A 16679-nucleotide genomic window follows, 5' to 3' on the forward strand; every position below is an offset into this window, starting at 1 on the left:
ATTCATTAGTGATACATTGTATTCGTGGGGGTTCTCCATATGTTTCGTGACCCCCATGAATACAACGAATATGGCATATACGTTGCAGATTGCCAATATGTTGCAAATGAATGCACACTCCTACGACTCTGTAATAACTAGTAGTGGAAATGCAAGCACTCACATAGCCGGGACTGTCTGGCAGGCTGCAGGCTCTGTAATAACTAGAAGTCCTGGTGGAAACGCAGGCGCTCACGTAGCCAGGTCTGTCTGGCAGGCTGCAGGCTCTGTAATAACTAGAAGTCCTGGTGGAAACGCAGGCTCTCACATAGCCGGGTCTGTCTGGCAGGCTCTGTAATAACTAGAAGTCCTGGTGGAAACGCAGGCGCTCACGTAGCCGGGTCTGTCTGGCAGGCTGCAGGTTCTGTAATAACTAGAAGTCCTGGTGGAAACGCAGGCTCTCACGTAGCCGGGTCTGTCTGGCAGGCTGTGTAATAACTAGAAGTCCTGGTGGAAACACAGGCGCTCACGTAGCCGGGTCTGTCTGGCAGGCTGTGTAATAACTAGAAGTCCTGGTGGAAACGCAGGCGCTCACGTAGCCGGGTCTGTCTGGCAGGCTGCAGGCTCTGTAATAACTAGAAGTCCTGGTGGAAACGCAGGCGCTCACGTAGCCGGGTCTGTCTGGCAGGCTGCAGGCTCTGTAATAACTAGAAGTCCTGGTGGAAACGCAGGCGCTCACGTAGCCGGGTCTGTCTGGCAGGCTGCAGGTTCTGTAATAACTAGAAGTCCTGGTGGAAACGCAGGCGCTCACGTAGCCGGGTCTGTCTGACAGGCTGCAGGTTCTGTAATAACTAGAAGTCCTGGTGGAAACGCAGGCTCTCACGTAGCCGGGTCTGTCTGGCAGGCTGCAGGCTCTGTAATAACTAGAAGTCCTGGTGGAAACGCAGGCGCTCACGTAGCTGGGTCTGTCTGGCAGGCTGCAGGCTCTGTAATAACTAGAAGTCCTGGTGGAAACGCAGGCGCTCACGTAACTGGGCCTGACTGCTGGGTACAGGGGACTCAGGGGAATTTAGGAGGTCTGATGCCACAGCCATATTGCAATGCTTACTCTTTCGATTATTGCATTGGTTTGTTGTTAGGCAGAGAAAAAGTGGGTGCTGGAGAGAACCACGTTGGAGCTTTGTATGTTCTTTTACCTACGATAGTGAAATACAAAGGTAGAAGAGAAATAAAAGTGCTGGGTGAGAGATGTGACAAGTGGTCCCATCCTGTGGCTGGCAGCTGGATGTACCCCTAGCAGTGTGGACTGGATAGCGAGACGATACCTGCGATGTCACGATTAGAGCCAGATTCAGTAAGCCTGTGAGCTGACAGGTTAGTTGGATAATTTGTCCTGGACATCTTTAGTGAAAATCTTCACTTTAAGTTATAATAACATAAGAAAATGCCATAATGGGTCAGACCAAGGGTCCATCAAGCCCAGCATCCTGTTTCCAACAGTGGCCAATCCAGGCCATAAGAACCTGGCAAGTACCCAAAAACTAAGTCTATTCCATGTAACCATTGCTAATGGCAGTGGCTATTCTCTAAGTGAACTTAATAGCAGGTAATGGACTTCTCCTCCAAGAACTTATCCAATCCTTTTTTAAACACAGCTACACTAACTGCACGAACCACATTCTCTGGCAACAAATTCCAGAGTTTAATTGTGCGTTGAGTAAAAAAGAACTTTCTCCGATTAGTTTTAAATGTGCCCCATGCTAACTTCATGGAGTGCCCCCTAGTCTTTCTACTATCTGAAAGAGTAAATAACCGATTCACATCTACCCGTTCTAGACCTCTCATGATTTTAAACACCTCTATCATATCCCCCCTCAGTCGTCTCTTCTCCAAGCTGAAAAGTCCTAACCTCTTTAGTCTTTCCTTATAGGGGAGTTGTTCCATTCCCCTTATCATTTTGGTAGCCCTTCTCTGTACCTTCTCCATCGCAATTATATCTTTTTTGAGATGCGGCGACCAGAATTGTACACAGTATTCAAGGTGTGGTCTCACCATGGAGCGATACAGAGGCATTATGACATTTTCCATTTTATTCACCATTCCTTTTCTAATAATTCCCAACATTCTGTTTGCTTTTTTGACTGCCGCAGCACACTGAACCGACAATTTCAATGTGTTATCCACTATGACACCTAGATCTCTTTCTTGGGTTGTAGCACCTAATATGGAACCTAACATCGTGTAATTATAGCATGGGTTATTTTTCCCTATATGCATCACCTTGCACTTATCCACATTAAATTTCATCTGCCATTTGGATGCCCAATTTTCCAGTCTCACAAGGTCTTCCTGCAATTTATCACAATCTGCTTGTGATTTAACTACTCTGAACAATTTTGTGTCATCTGCAAATTTGATTATCTTACTCGTCATATTTCTTTCCAGATCATTTATAAATATATTGAAAAGTAAGGGTCCCAGTACAGGTCCCTGAAGCACTCCAGGGATCTGTATTGGGGCTACTTTTCACCCAGTAACTTTAAATCTAATGAGCAGCTTTTGAATGTGGTTACGTATAAAGTTATCCATCCTTGTGTGGTCAGATAGCTAACCACTAAACCAAAGACTTGAAAAGATATCCATTTAAAAGGAACTCCTGTAGGATAAAAAAAAATATAACTTCACTGCGAGACTCTCTGCCTGATTCCCATCCCCTCACCACCCCCCACGATTAAGTGGCAGGTCACAGAACATGCTCTGAATCATGTCTAAAGTTATCCAGTTAACTTAACTGGTTCTCGTTTAAAGTCGAGCGAGTTAGCTGGATATCTTAGCTCCTCCCAGGAAGACCCTGTGACTCTTTCACCGGTCTGTTGTGTCTGTTCCTGGGACCCAATCCCTGAATGAGCTTCCCTGGTCACTCAGGGACTCAAATAATAGTTAAAGTTATTTTCCTTTACAAAGTCCTCAGGTGGGGTTTGAACCCCCTCCACCTGGATGGGAGGCAGATGCCTTCCCCACTGAGCCAGCAACTCAGTTTCTGAAGTCTGGCTTCAAAAGTTCATCTCCAACCAACAAATCCAATGTTCAAAAGTCTGGCCCCACTGGGCCTAACTGCCACCACCCACCCTATCTCTTGGGATGGTTTTTCTCGTCCCTGGAAACAACCACCCGCTTGGCAGTTCTCTAGGTAAAGTATCCGTGTCGTACGTCCAAACAAACAGAAGTCCCCGCGCTCACCTTCTTTGTGATAGTGGTTGCAGTAATTCACATGGTCGGGGAATATCCAGCGTCCAAGTCTCCCAGAGCAAACGGGTAATCCAATCCTTCCCCCTCAGTCCCCAACAGGAGACTGAGACTGCTCTACCAGGGAGTCCTTTTTATCCTGAGCTAACTCCTCCTCTACTCGTAGCTGGTTGGCTCGGAACGGCCCCTCCTCACTTTGGCCCTCCCCTTGAAACCATGGATTGGTTTCTCCAGCTCCACCCTTAATTTTCCACACCTGTGGCTCCTCTGGTCTTATAACCTCTGGGGGAAGGAACCAAGGGACGTCTCTAGCCTGGTGTTGCCGTATTTTCCTTCCCCCTTCTCCTGAATCTTTGGTTCCTGGGTCTTTACCTGACGGTTCTGGTTTGGGACATAGACCCCGTCACACACCCCTAGTACAGCTCTCTCTGTCAGAATCTAGCCAAGCAAGTGTCTCAGTACTGAAATGCTTACCACTTAGAGGGATAACTTGCCAGCTAGTACCCATCTAATGGCTTTGAATCTTGACCTCTATGTTGATATAAACAACTGCAAATGGATGATGTGGGGTAGGGGGAGGAGGGTCCTGCATTGCATGGAAAGGAAGATCAATGCCTCACAAGGTGCAGCCATAAATATCAGGGCTGAGACAGTGGAAGGATGGATCAGGGAGTAACTTTGAATATCCTGGTCCCGTTTCCTCTTTTGGAGAATGTAATATCCGATTACTGTGGTGCCATCTGCTGGTGACCCTTTATCCAGCACTCGGAAATGCCCTTAATCCCCAGGCACGTGGTGTAGGCATGGAGAACCTGTCAGCCTCGCTTTTCAGGCCGAGGCCTCCGATCAGAGCATTTGCAAACGTATTGGGAGGAGATTTGGGAATCTCAGCAAGATTTTCTGAGCTTCATCTTGAGGAATGAGTGTACCCAGGTCAAACCTCTGAAATCTCAGCAAAGTACGGACAGAGTAACTCAAAGTTTTACACAGTCTGAGGCATGCAGAAAGTAAGTTATGGACTTAAGTAATGCATGTGGATGCGTCCTTCAGGATTACCTACGTAGGCGATGACATTTCAGTCAGTCAGCGAGACTTGTCACCTCTCACGAAAAGAAGCCAAAGCCAAGATGAAATCCTGACTTCCTAGGACAGGGAGAAGAAGCCCAGACCTACTCACACATGACGTTAAGAATCGGGAAAGTCTATCCGGTTAACTTTTGAATGAAAGGATGTAGCCCTGAGTAGAATTTTTTGGTGAGATGCAATTGATCTGAATACATGATAATCGCAGCTGAAAACCCTGCCTGACATGAGTCTCATCTTCAAAGCCGTTTACATTTCCTGTGGGAACCAAGAAAAGAGCCCACGGCCCCCAGGGGAATTGCAAATTACCTTGGCTCTTATAAACCATTTGTAAGAAATGACAAGCGCACGTTTTCCGTTCTCAGAAGTGGTAAGTGAACCTTGTCTAGAGAATTACATTCTTCTGTGCAATCGAGTTATGTTCTTATAATGCAGTGACTTCAGATACCTGCAATGGGAGTTAAACCTGCGGCAGTCTGATGCTCCAATCTCTGCGTCTGGCGAATGGGATATATCTTGAAAGAAAAAAAAAAAAAACCACAGCTCTTAAAGGAAGCTAAGCAGTGCCCTGCTGGCTCAGAGCAATGGCCCCAGCATCCTGTCCCCACGGTGGCCACCTGGCTGGCTAGTAAGAAGCACTCAGTGATTCCAAAAAGAAATCCATTCTTTGTGACTCCCAGCACTGCATTCTCATCTCCAAGCCCTCTCCACCAAAACGTCTGCTTTTAAACACAGCTGTAACCCCTGGCCACCTCCTCTTCTTCCAGCAAACAAATTCCACAATTTAAAAATACTTTCTTAAATCTCTTCAAAATCTGCTACTGGTTCATTTCCTGGGTCGTCCCCCTTTAATAGTGTAAATAACTGCTGTTCCACACCACGCGTGATTTTAAAGCCCTCTGTCATCCCCGCTGTCAAACTTCTCCTCAAGCTCAAGGCCCTATTCACTGCAGGAACCAGGATCCTAGGGGAGGGTGATCCTGAAACGCCCCAAACTGCACTGAACACGCTTATTTTACCAAGGATTTTCTAATGACACTTTCGATCTTTGCAGGGCGTTACTTTCACATATTTTCTAGCATCAAAAAGGATGCGCATGAATGCCGACTCATGCCACAGCTCTACCTCCAGAACCCTTCTCCTCGGTGCATGGAAAAGTCCACATGACCACATAAAACTTGCACTTTTACATGCTCTGAGCTAGGCTCAGTCTTAAAGCAGTCATGTACACATAGAAAGTTGGCTTTCACACAAAAATGTAACTCATAGAGATAGATCCAGCTTTGCGAAAATGTTGGCAAGCCGAGCTGAAAGACTTCTGCCCGAGGTAAAGGACCATGTGGACCAGGCGGGCTTTGTTTCAGGGAGATAGGCGGTGGATAATATTAGATTTATTTATTTATTTACTTATTTATTTTATTTATTTGGCAATTCTTATATATCGCTATCTCCACATTATGATTGACATTGTTTACATAATTATATTTATAATATCATAAGACAAAAATAGTAAAAGTACCAAAAGTATACATAAAACAAACACATATATTAAGTCTCAAAAGCATCATTGAAATAGTGCGCCTTCACTTACGTTCTGAGAAATTGTGTATCCTCATCCTGAATAAGTCTGAGCTTTCCGTAACAAGGGGGCCCGTGGAGATTGAAGTCTACAGTCCCACAGTGGAGGTACCGCTAATTATTTTGTGTCTTATGATCTTAATGTAATACTGTAAGAAACATCTCTGATATCAAAAGAGATTTCAAAGGCATCAACATTTTATTTTATAAAATGTTTTTTTGACCACCTGCCTAATATGAGGAACAAAGATCAACTTAGAATCAATTATTATTCCTATGTTACAACTTCAGTCTCCATGTGCAATGGTCTGCCACTCAAATCTAGAGGAGGCATTTTACTAACCCATAATAATGAAGTTTTTTCAATATTTTAAAGTAAATGATTGGCTCTTAAACAATCACTGATTTTAGTCATTTATTGCTGAAACTCCAAACTAGGAAATAAACCATTTTTGCAAGGGATATAAAATTGTATCTGCATAAAAAGATAATACATGAATCCTAAACTCCTAAGCAGGGTACTCATTAAGTGAGAGGTAGAGGATAGCGATGATCCCTGTGGAGCACCTGTTACTATCTGCATGCAAAATGAATGCTTTCCCCCAAACTGACCTCGCTGATGTCTTCTGATAGATATGACTTGAACCAAGAGAGTGCCACACTACCCAAACCAATTTGTGCTAATCGGCAGATCAACAAATTATGCTTAAAAACATAATAAATTTCCATACTGGGTCAGACCAAGGGGCCATCAAGCCCAGCATCCTGTTTCCAATAGGGGTGTGCATTCGTTTTCAATTTATTGGCAATCTGCAACGTATATGTCCCTATTCGTTGTATTTGTGGGGTCACGAAACAAATGGTGAACCCCCATGAATACAACGTATCTAACAAATAAACCCCCCACCCTCCTGACCCCCCCAAGACTTACCAAAAGTCCCTGGTGGTCCAGCGGGGGTCCTGGAGCGATCTCCTGCACTCGGGCTGTCGGCTGCCGGTAGTCAAAATGGCGCTGATAGCCTTTGCCCTCACTAAATCACAGGGGCTACCGGTGCCATTGGTCGGCCCCTGTCACATGATAGGAGCAATGGACGGCCGGCACCATCTTGTGCTCCTACCATGGATGCTGCCACCACTGTCTTCAGTCCTAGCCTCTCTCTAGGTGCATGGCCATGCCTCTCTTCAATATTTCAAGGGCCCATGGTGGGAAAAGCCCTCGGCTCTGCCTGATTACATCATCTGGGTATCTTCTATAAAAGGGCTCCTCACCAATCCCTCATCACCTTCACAAGGAGCTTGCCTGCTCCTGGATGAGCTGGAACAGGTCTGTGTTCTTCATGAGAGCTCCTTTGTCTTCATCTGTGGTTCCTGGTCTCTCGTCGGATCCTGCATCCTTGTCCATCCTGTGCCTTGTCGTTCCAGTTCTCTGGTTCCTGTCTCCAGATGAACTCGTCTCCAGATGTCCTCATCTCCAGATGTTCCTGTCCTTGGTCCTCATTTCCAGTTGTTCCAGTACTTCAGTTCCTGTGTCTAGTTGCCTCAGTTCCTCCAGTTCCTGGTTCCAGGTATTCCAGCCTCGCTGCCAGATTCTGCCTCCAGATGACCATCCTGAGTTTGTCTGTATCCATGTCTGAATCTGAGCCTGAGTCCTGTTCCAGTCATTGGAGCCTTGTTCTGGTAAGATCTGTCTTCAAGCGCTGCCCGTATTTCTCTTCCGTCCTGAGCTTCAGTCCTGCTCTTGTTCCGCTCTCTGTGTGGTCTGCGACCAGCCTTCTCAAGTTGTATAGGGTGCGCAGTGGAACAGGGTGGTCTGCAACCAGCCCATGGAGGGCTGTGTAGGGTGCCCTGAGGGGTAGTGCCGGCCTGAGTCTCCAAGTGCCTCATCTTGTCCAAGTCTTCTGGTGCCTGTCTTGTCCTTGTTCTACAGTCATCGCCTGGCCTCAACCTCTGTCCGTCCTTTGCACCTGCTGTTCCCTGGTGGCGGGTCTGATAGGGCTATCAAGTGGCTGGAAGGCTACCCTAGAGACTAGCATTGTGTTGCTGGGTCTCTTCTGATGCGTTTGGGTTCGACAGAGGTCAGGGCCCTGAGTGTTCAGCCTGTCTGCCTGTACTCGGATACATCTCACCTGCCTCGGCACTTCTCTGGAGTCCCCTCTGGGGTCACGCCGTGGCCCAAGGGCATACTCTCTCTCCTGAATCGGGACTACTCCCTAGCACTCCCCAACAGCTTCATTAGAGAAAGTTGTGGCAGCTTTCCATAAAAATGCAGAAAATGTGAGTCTGCTTCATCCACCAAGAACTATACTTCCCTGAAATGTAATCTGGACTTCCCTGTAACTAAACTTCCCAAGAACTATGTTTCCCTGGAATGAAAGTTGGGGACAATCTCTCTAATGTACAGGTAGGTGCCCACCTGAGCATCAGTGATAATAAGTTGGGATGGTCTGTTATAACAAATAGAATACAGAGAAGTCACTCAAGGATCCAAGGTTTGAATTTCAAAAATATGGACTTTGACAAAACGGGGACATACCTGGAGGAAGAACTAGAAGGCTGGGAGAAAATGGGTGAGGTGGAACAATAGTGAGCCAAATCAAAAGAAGCAATTACAAAGTCAACAAATCTATATGTTAGGAGAGTAAAGAAGAATAAGGAAAAAGAAACCCATTTGGTTCTTTAAGGAGGGGGCTGAAAAAATTAAGGCAAAGAGAACAGAGTTCAAGAAGTATAAAGGATCCCAAAAAGTGGAACAAAAGGAAGAATATCTGGGGAAACTAAGGGAGATGAAGAAAGAAATCAGGAAAGCAAAAGGTCAAGCAGAAGAAAGGATGGCCAAAGAGGTAAAGTGAGGAGGCAAAACATTCTTCAGATACATCAGAGAAAGAAGGAAGATCTGAACTGGTATAGTGAGACTGAAAGGTGACAAGGAGCAAGGTGTAGAGAGAGACGAAGACATGGCTGAAATATTAAACAAATACTTCAGTTTGGTATTCACTAAAGAAGACCCTGGAGAAGGACCATTGCTGGTTAACAAGAATGTAGATGAGAGTGGAATAGATGAATTTCCATTTACAAAAAAGCGTGTATGGGAAGAGCTAGGAAAACTAAATGCACATAAGCACATGGGACCGGGTGAGGTTCATCCCAGGATACTGAGGGAGCTCAGAGATGTGCTGGCGGCTCCGCTGAGTGACCTGTTCAATAGATCCCTGGAAATGGGATGGTGTTGCAACAATGGAGATCAGCGATTGTGGTCCTGTTTCACAAGGATTGTAACAGAAAGGAGGCTGGAAACTAAAAAGCCTGTTAGTTTTACCTCGGTGGTGGGAAAATTCATGAAGACTCTGCTGAAGGAAAGGATAGCGAACTATCTACAATCCAATGGATTTCTTGACAAAAGGCAGCATGGATTCACAAAAGGAAGATCCTGTCAGACAAATGTGATTCATTTTTTTGATTGGGTGACTAGAAAATTGGATCGAGTAAGAGCGCTCGATGTGATTTAATTGGATTTTAGCCAAGCTTTTGATACTGTTCCATATAAGAACATAAGAACATGCCATACTGGGTCAGACCAAGGGTCCAACAAGCCCAGCATCCTGTTTCCAACAGTGGCCAATCCAGGCCATAAGAACCTGGCAAGTACCCAAAAACTAAGTCTATTCCATGTAACCATTGCTAATGGCAGTGGCTATTCTCTAAGTGACCTTAATAGCAGGTAATGGACTTCTCCTCCAAGAACTTATCCAATCCTTTTTTAAACACAGCTACGCTAACTGCACTAACCACATCCTCTGGCAACAAATTGCAGAGTTTAATTGTGCGTTGAGTAAAAAAGAACTTTCTCCGATTAGTTTTAAATGTGCCCCATGCTAACTTCATGGAGTGCCCCTAGTCTTTCTACTATCTGAAAGAGTAAATAACCGATTCACATCTACTCGTTCTAGACCTCTCATGATTTTAAACACCTCTATCATATCCCCCCTCAGTCGTCTCTTCTCCAAGCTGAAAAGTCCTAACCTCTTTAGTCTTTCCTCATAGGGAAGCTGTTCCATTCCCCTTATCATTTTGGTTGCCCTTCTCTGTACCTTCTCCATCGCAATTATATCTTTTTTGAGAGAGACTAATGAACAAAATGAGAAGCTTTGGAGTGGGCACCAAGGGTAGAGGCATGGATTACAAACTTGGTAACTGAAAGGAATCAGCGTGTAATGGAACCTGCACAGAAAAAAGAATAATGGTGTTAAGTGGAGTGCCCTAGGGATCGGTTTTGAGATTGTTTCTGTTCAATATCTTTGTAAGTGATATAGAGGTAGGGTTAGAAGGCAAAGTTTGTCTATTTGTAGAGGATTCTGAAATCTGCAACAGAGTGGACAAGCCTGAAAGGTTAGAGAATGAAAAGTAATTTAAGAAAGCATGAAGAGTTGTAAAAAAAATGTGGCAGCTGGGATTCAATGCCAGGAAGTGCAGAGCCATGCATCTGGGGGTGCTGTAATCCAAAAGAACTGTAGGTGATGGGGGTGGAGGGTGGGGAGGTGAAAGTGTATGGACTGAGAGAGGAATCTTGGGGTGATCGTGTCTGGAGATCTGAAGGTAGTGAAGCAGTGTGACAAGACCATAGCTACAGCCAGAAGAATGCTGGGCTGCATAGAGAGAGGAATATTGAGTAAGAAAAAGGAGGTGGTGATGCCCTTGTACAGATCCTTGGTGAGGCCTCACCTGGAGTACTGTGCTCAGTTCTGGAGACCTTATCTCAAAACGGACAGAGACAGGATGGAGGTGGTCCAGAGAAGGAAGACCAAAATGGTGTGTGGTCGCCATCAAATGACTTATGAGGAGAGGCTGAAAGACCAAAATATGTACACCCTGGAGGAGCAGGGTTGATATGATACAGACCTTCAGATACCTGAAAGGTTTTAATGATAGATGAACTTCAAACCTTTTCCATTGGAAAGCAAACAGTGGAACTTTGTGTCACAAAATGAAACTCCAGGGAGGAAGACTCAGAATCAAAATCAGGAAATATTTCTTCATAGAAAGGGTGGTGGATGCCTGGAACGCCCTTCCAAAAGAGATAATAAGGATGAAAGAGGTAAACAAATTCAAAAGGGCATGGGATAAACACTATGGATCCCTAAAGGCTTGTGTATGGTCAGGTCTGAGAGGGGAAATATTACATTTTCCTTCTCTCACAGCATCACGTGATCTCTTCATGGATAGAGATTTAATTGAAGACATTGGGACATCCTGACTGTGGTGTTGCCTAGAAGCAGGAAGGTCCTGAACCAACACATGAAGGGGAAATCCTGGACCTAGGGCTTGCAAATGGGGTCAGTGTTTCTGATGTCACAGTGGGGGATCATCTGGTTTCCAGTGATTAGTACAGGATGGTGTGGTTCGGTATCGGAGCCCAGGCTTTCATTCAGAAACAGAGGTCCTGGATTTCAGGAAAGCGGAAGAGTCATTAACTGGATGGGATAAAGTAAGGGACGTGGAAGAAGATATTTACTTTTTGGGAAAGTAAAGGGAAGAAGAAAAAAAGGCCACTATAGTTTTCTAAAGGATCATAAACAACAAGAGATTGCAGGAAGGGAACAAGAGCGGACAATATCTGGAAAGCTAAGAGAACCTGGGAAAGTAAAAAATAAGAAAAAATAGCAAATATAGTAAATTGGAGGGGTAAACATTTTACATATATTAATATTAGGAGAAAGTAGTGAGAGTCAGAGTTTAAGGGGAAGAATGTGTGGACGGTGATGAGGAAAAAGCAGAATTGCTAAGGAAGTATTTTTCATTCATTGTTGAAGGAAGAAAGGCAAGGGCAGTTCTGTTCCTTATTGGGCTTCAGGTCTTGGGTCTGTGGGCTGGGTTTTGCATTAGAGCTGGGTTTCCCAACCCTCTCCTGGAGGCACACCTGTCAGATTGTCACAATGAATATGCATAAGATAGATTTGCATGCACTGGGTATATTTAAATCTATTTCGTGCCTATTAGCAGTGGCTCCAGGAGAAGGCTGGGAGACGCACATACAGGTAGATGCCACATAAGGTGATCTTTTATCCTTCTTTCACCAAAGAACGACTAAAAAATGTATTATCTAAGGAGGTCTCTTTCTCATCTTAGCCTTGGATAAAGGGATCTTGCTAGAAAGCGCACTGTTTCCCTACAAGCTTTCTCTTTCTACCTGAGCCGAACACCGTCCAAGAGCTGCATCATGGGATGTATGCATAATTAAACTTACCTCCAAGTCTAATTATGAGCTGCGCATTCATTACGCTGCGAGAGAGCAGGAGAGGCTCTGCCATTGAATATCCCAGATGTGCAGCACCCCCTCAGACAAAGGGAGGCTCATTCAATGTGAGGGAAACAAATTACAGAAAATTACAGAGTGCTTTACAGCAAAAAACAGTTGTAATTGAACGTCTTACAGGCCCCAGCAATAATATTAGCATCAACTAAGTTGAAATGTGATATGACAGGATTTAAATAATAAAAAATACACACATATATATATTATTCATTGACAAAATGCTCCACCAGTTCAGGGAACAACGGAAATAAAACCTGTGGCCTTGAATTATTCATGAGGCCTGATTTAGCAGCATCGTTATTTCTGGCTCCCGGGCACTGCTCTGCAGGTGGAATGAGATGCAGAACACAAGATGCATTCTCTCAGGCCTGAAGGCTTCGGGAAGGAATTGTCAGGAAAAACTTTTAACACTCCCCCCCAGTGCAACCATTCAGGGAGTCAGGGCTGTCACCCCAATCCCAGGCTACCGAAGCCATGCTCGCTACGCAGTCCCTGGTGCTAGGGGATGGACACCCCCCTCTTCAGGGAAGAATGAAAGGCATTTCTGTGGATAAGGCACACGTGGGGGAAGTCAGTGTACGCCAGCAAGGCCCGAACCCTACACATTTGCACAGAATGCTTACGCTGGGGGAGGTAACTACAGTGCATGAATAGTTTGGGATAGAGCAAACTATGGGGGTCATGCATCAAAGTGCTATATGGCGTTTTCACATGCAAAAAACGCCATTAACACATGTGAAAACGCCATTAACACATGCGAAAGCACCATAACGTTTGGTGTGCTGCAAATGAGAAAAAGGGGAGGATATTGGGATGGGAATGCTGTTTTGAGTGGTTTTAAGCCCTATCAGGGCCCTACTGGGGGGGAGGGAGAGAGAGAGAGAGAGAGAGGGAGAGAGAGAGAGCCTAGCCCTAATGCCCTCACGCTAGATAGGTATTTATAACTCTATGGGAGGCCCACCTAGTAACTCTGGTAGCCCCTGGCACATGGTAAGGGCAAAGGGCCACTGGAGCCATTTTGTTTACTGGCAGCTGACGGCCCAAGAGCGGGAGATTGCTCCCGGGATCCCTGCTGGACCACCACAGATTTTAGGTCCGGAGGGTGGGGAGGTTGTAATAAACTAAATTTTAAGGGGTGGGTTAACATCAAGCTAGGTTGAGAGAACATTGCACAAATCTCCTCTTTGGATGAGTTTCCTCACTCCGAGGGTCATCAAATCTTCACAAGAGACCACTGTTCTGTTCGTATGTCTCACATTGAATGTCAAAGTGGCCCCTAACCCCCTACACTAATACCTAAACCCCACCTCGAGTCACTAGGTGGGTCGGTGGGCCTCCTATAGAGATATAAATAGCTATCTAGTGTGAGGGCATTATGGCTAGTGTCTCTCTGAGCTTAAAGATGATTCCCGCCCCCCTAGTGGTTGTATATAGGAAACACATCAATTCTGGCACTTATCACAAAGTGCAAAACGTTATTGCACTTCACATAGGTATTAGCACAAATTGCAATAATCTGCTTATTACCATTAAACACACACCTTTTCCTATCACATGCAATATTTAGTGCATTTTGATAAATCCAGGCCTATGCAAGTTTATCTTCCTACAGAAAGCACCAACTGAAAAAAGCAGATTTCCGCAGGTGCTTTTGAGAGGACACCAATGACAGTAATCTATCTGTGTAGTTTTGCCATGATTGTTACGGCAGACCCCACAGGTAAAAGCTATTCACAGGGTTTCACAGACCATGAGAGGTTTGATTCTTGCATTCCTGGTGTTTAGTGTAGGAAAACAGACACAGTGCCATAGGGATGTGCAGAGGGACTCCATAGGTTGCATTCGGGATTCGTATTCGTCGGGGGGCAGATACATTGCATTCGGCAAGGGGGGCCCCCAGATACATCCATGCATTAATTCTTATTCATTTCCCAGCTAAAATTGAATTAACTACAACCCCCCACCCTCCTGACCCCCCCAAGACTTACCAAAACTCCATGGGGTCCGGGAGCTGTCTCCTGCACTCACACCCTCGGCTGCCAGTATTCAAAATGGCACTGATAGCCTTTGACCTTACTATGTCACAGGGGTTACCGGTGCCATTAGTCGGCCCCTGTCACATGGTAAGAGCAATGGATGGCCGGTGCCATCTTGTGCTCCTACCATGTGACAGGGGCTGACCAATGGCACCAGTAGCCCCTGTGACATAGTGAGTGCAAAGGCTATCGGCACCATTTTGAATACTGGCAGTCGACAGTGCGAGTGCAGGAGGTCGCTCCTGGACCCCCTTTGGTGTACCTATTCCATTGCAACTATATCTTTTTTGAGAAGTGGCACCAGAATTGTACACAGTATTCTAGGTGCAGTCTCACCATGGAGCGATACAGAGGCATTATGACATTTTCCATTTTATTAACCATTCCCTTCGTAATAATTCCTAAAATTCTGTTTGCTTTTTTGACTGCTGCAACACACTGAGCCGACGATTTCAAAGTATTACCCACTATGATGCCTAGATCTTTTTCCTGGGTGGTAACTCCTAATGTGGAACCTAACATTGTGTAACTATAGCATGGGTTATTTTTCCCTATATGCAACACCTTGCCCTTGTCCACATTAAATTTGATCTGCCATTTGGTTGTTTAATCTTCCTGTCTTGCAAGGTCCTCCTGTAATGTATCACAATCTGCTTGTGATTTAACTACTCTGTATCATCCGCAAATTTGATAACCTCACTTGTCATTTTCCTTTCCAGATCATTTATAAATATATTGAAAAGCACCGGTCCAAGTACAGATCCCTGAGGCACTCCACTGGTTACTCTTTTCCACTGAGAAAATTGATCATTTAATCCTACTCTCTGTTTCCTGTCTTTTAACCAGTTTGTAATCCACGAAAGGACATCGCCACCTATCCCATGACTTTTTAGTTTTCTTAGAAGCCTCTCATGAGGGACTTTGTCAAACACTTTCTGAAAATCCAAATACACTACCCTACTTTGCAGATTTTAATGATAGGTCACAAATTTTTACTAATAGGTCTGAAATTTCATTTTTTAGTTCCTTCAGAACTCTGGGGTATATACCATCCAGTCCAGGTGATTTACTACTCTTCAGTTTGTCAATCAGGCCTACCACATCTTCTAGGTTCACCGTGATTTGGTTCAGTCCATCTGAATCCTTACCCATGAAAACATTCTCCAGTACGGGTACCTTCCCAATATCCTCTTCAGTAAACACCGAAGAAAAGAAATCATTTAATCTTTCCGCGATGGCCTTATCTTCTCTAAGTGCCCCTTTAACCCCTCGATCATCTAACGGTCCAACTGACTCCCTCACAGGCTTTCTGCTTTGGATATATTTTAAAAAGTTTTTACTGTGAGTTTTTGCCTCTACGGCCAACTCTAAGGCCGCTCCTTTTTACAGACATGTTACTTGTGTGTGCAGTGGGAGATATGCACGTACGCGGGCGACTTACAAAATCTGCTCAGCGCTCGCCAGCCCCATTTATGAGCATTCTCCTGGTTTTGGCATTCTTTTAAACTTCATCTTTAAAAGTGAAGAATGATACATTTGGGGCAAAACTCCAAAGGAGTGCTTCACAACAGAGAGTGCGACCTCCGAATGAGGGAAAAGTGTAATACTGCAGTGGCCAGAGCCAGAGGCTGCCAGGGAGAGGCAGAACCGGCGGAAAAAAGAGGAGACAAGGCATCTGCACAGGTCTCTGCTGGTGAGACCTCATCTGGAGTATTGCAGATCATTTTCAAACTGGGATAAAACCATGGAAAGTTTCTACCAATTCTGAAAGGAGAATGAGGAGCAGACTTTGCATTTCACGATTCCTGTGGCTGCACAGTACATATTGTTATGGTCGTGGACCCTTGGGCTGGCTGAGACTGCAAATGTTATACTGTGGGGACCCACAGGAAGCGTCACAGCCGGGAGGCGGCGCTGAAGAGACTCCGGAGAAGACTTCACCACTGGGTGTGAGGTCCCCCCAGGAGGAGCCAGGAGGAACCCAGACCTCTTGGACTTAGGCGGGACCCTATGCAACCAAGGATCTGGGAAGCGGCCGAAGTGATGGATGATGAGGACAGCTAGGCCCAGGAGGCTGGAAGAGTCTTCACCCTCGGAAGCCCGCAGATCCCCCTGGAGGAGCCCATGAGAGCCCGAGCCGCTGGGACAAGAGAATCCCTTGGACCAACAAGCACCGGATACCTGAGATGATGGAAGAGGCTGAAGTCAGAGTCCAAGAACGAAGCCGGGTCAGAAGCCAGAAGTCAGAGGTCCGAAGTCAGAGCCAGGAGCAGAAGCTGGAATCAGAGTCGTGGAGCGGAGCCAGGTCAGAAGCCAGAAGTCAGAACCAAAACCAGGGGCAAAAACTGAGGATGAAGTCAGGAGACGAAGCCAGGTCAGAAGCCAGAAGACAGAAGAAATGATCCAAGATCCAAACGCAGCAACTAGCGAATCAGGGGACTGAGTGA

This window comes from Rhinatrema bivittatum, chromosome 1 (assembly GCF_901001135.1).
Source record: "Rhinatrema bivittatum chromosome 1, aRhiBiv1.1, whole genome shotgun sequence".
Taxonomy (NCBI): Eukaryota; Metazoa; Chordata; class Amphibia; order Gymnophiona; family Rhinatrematidae; genus Rhinatrema; species Rhinatrema bivittatum.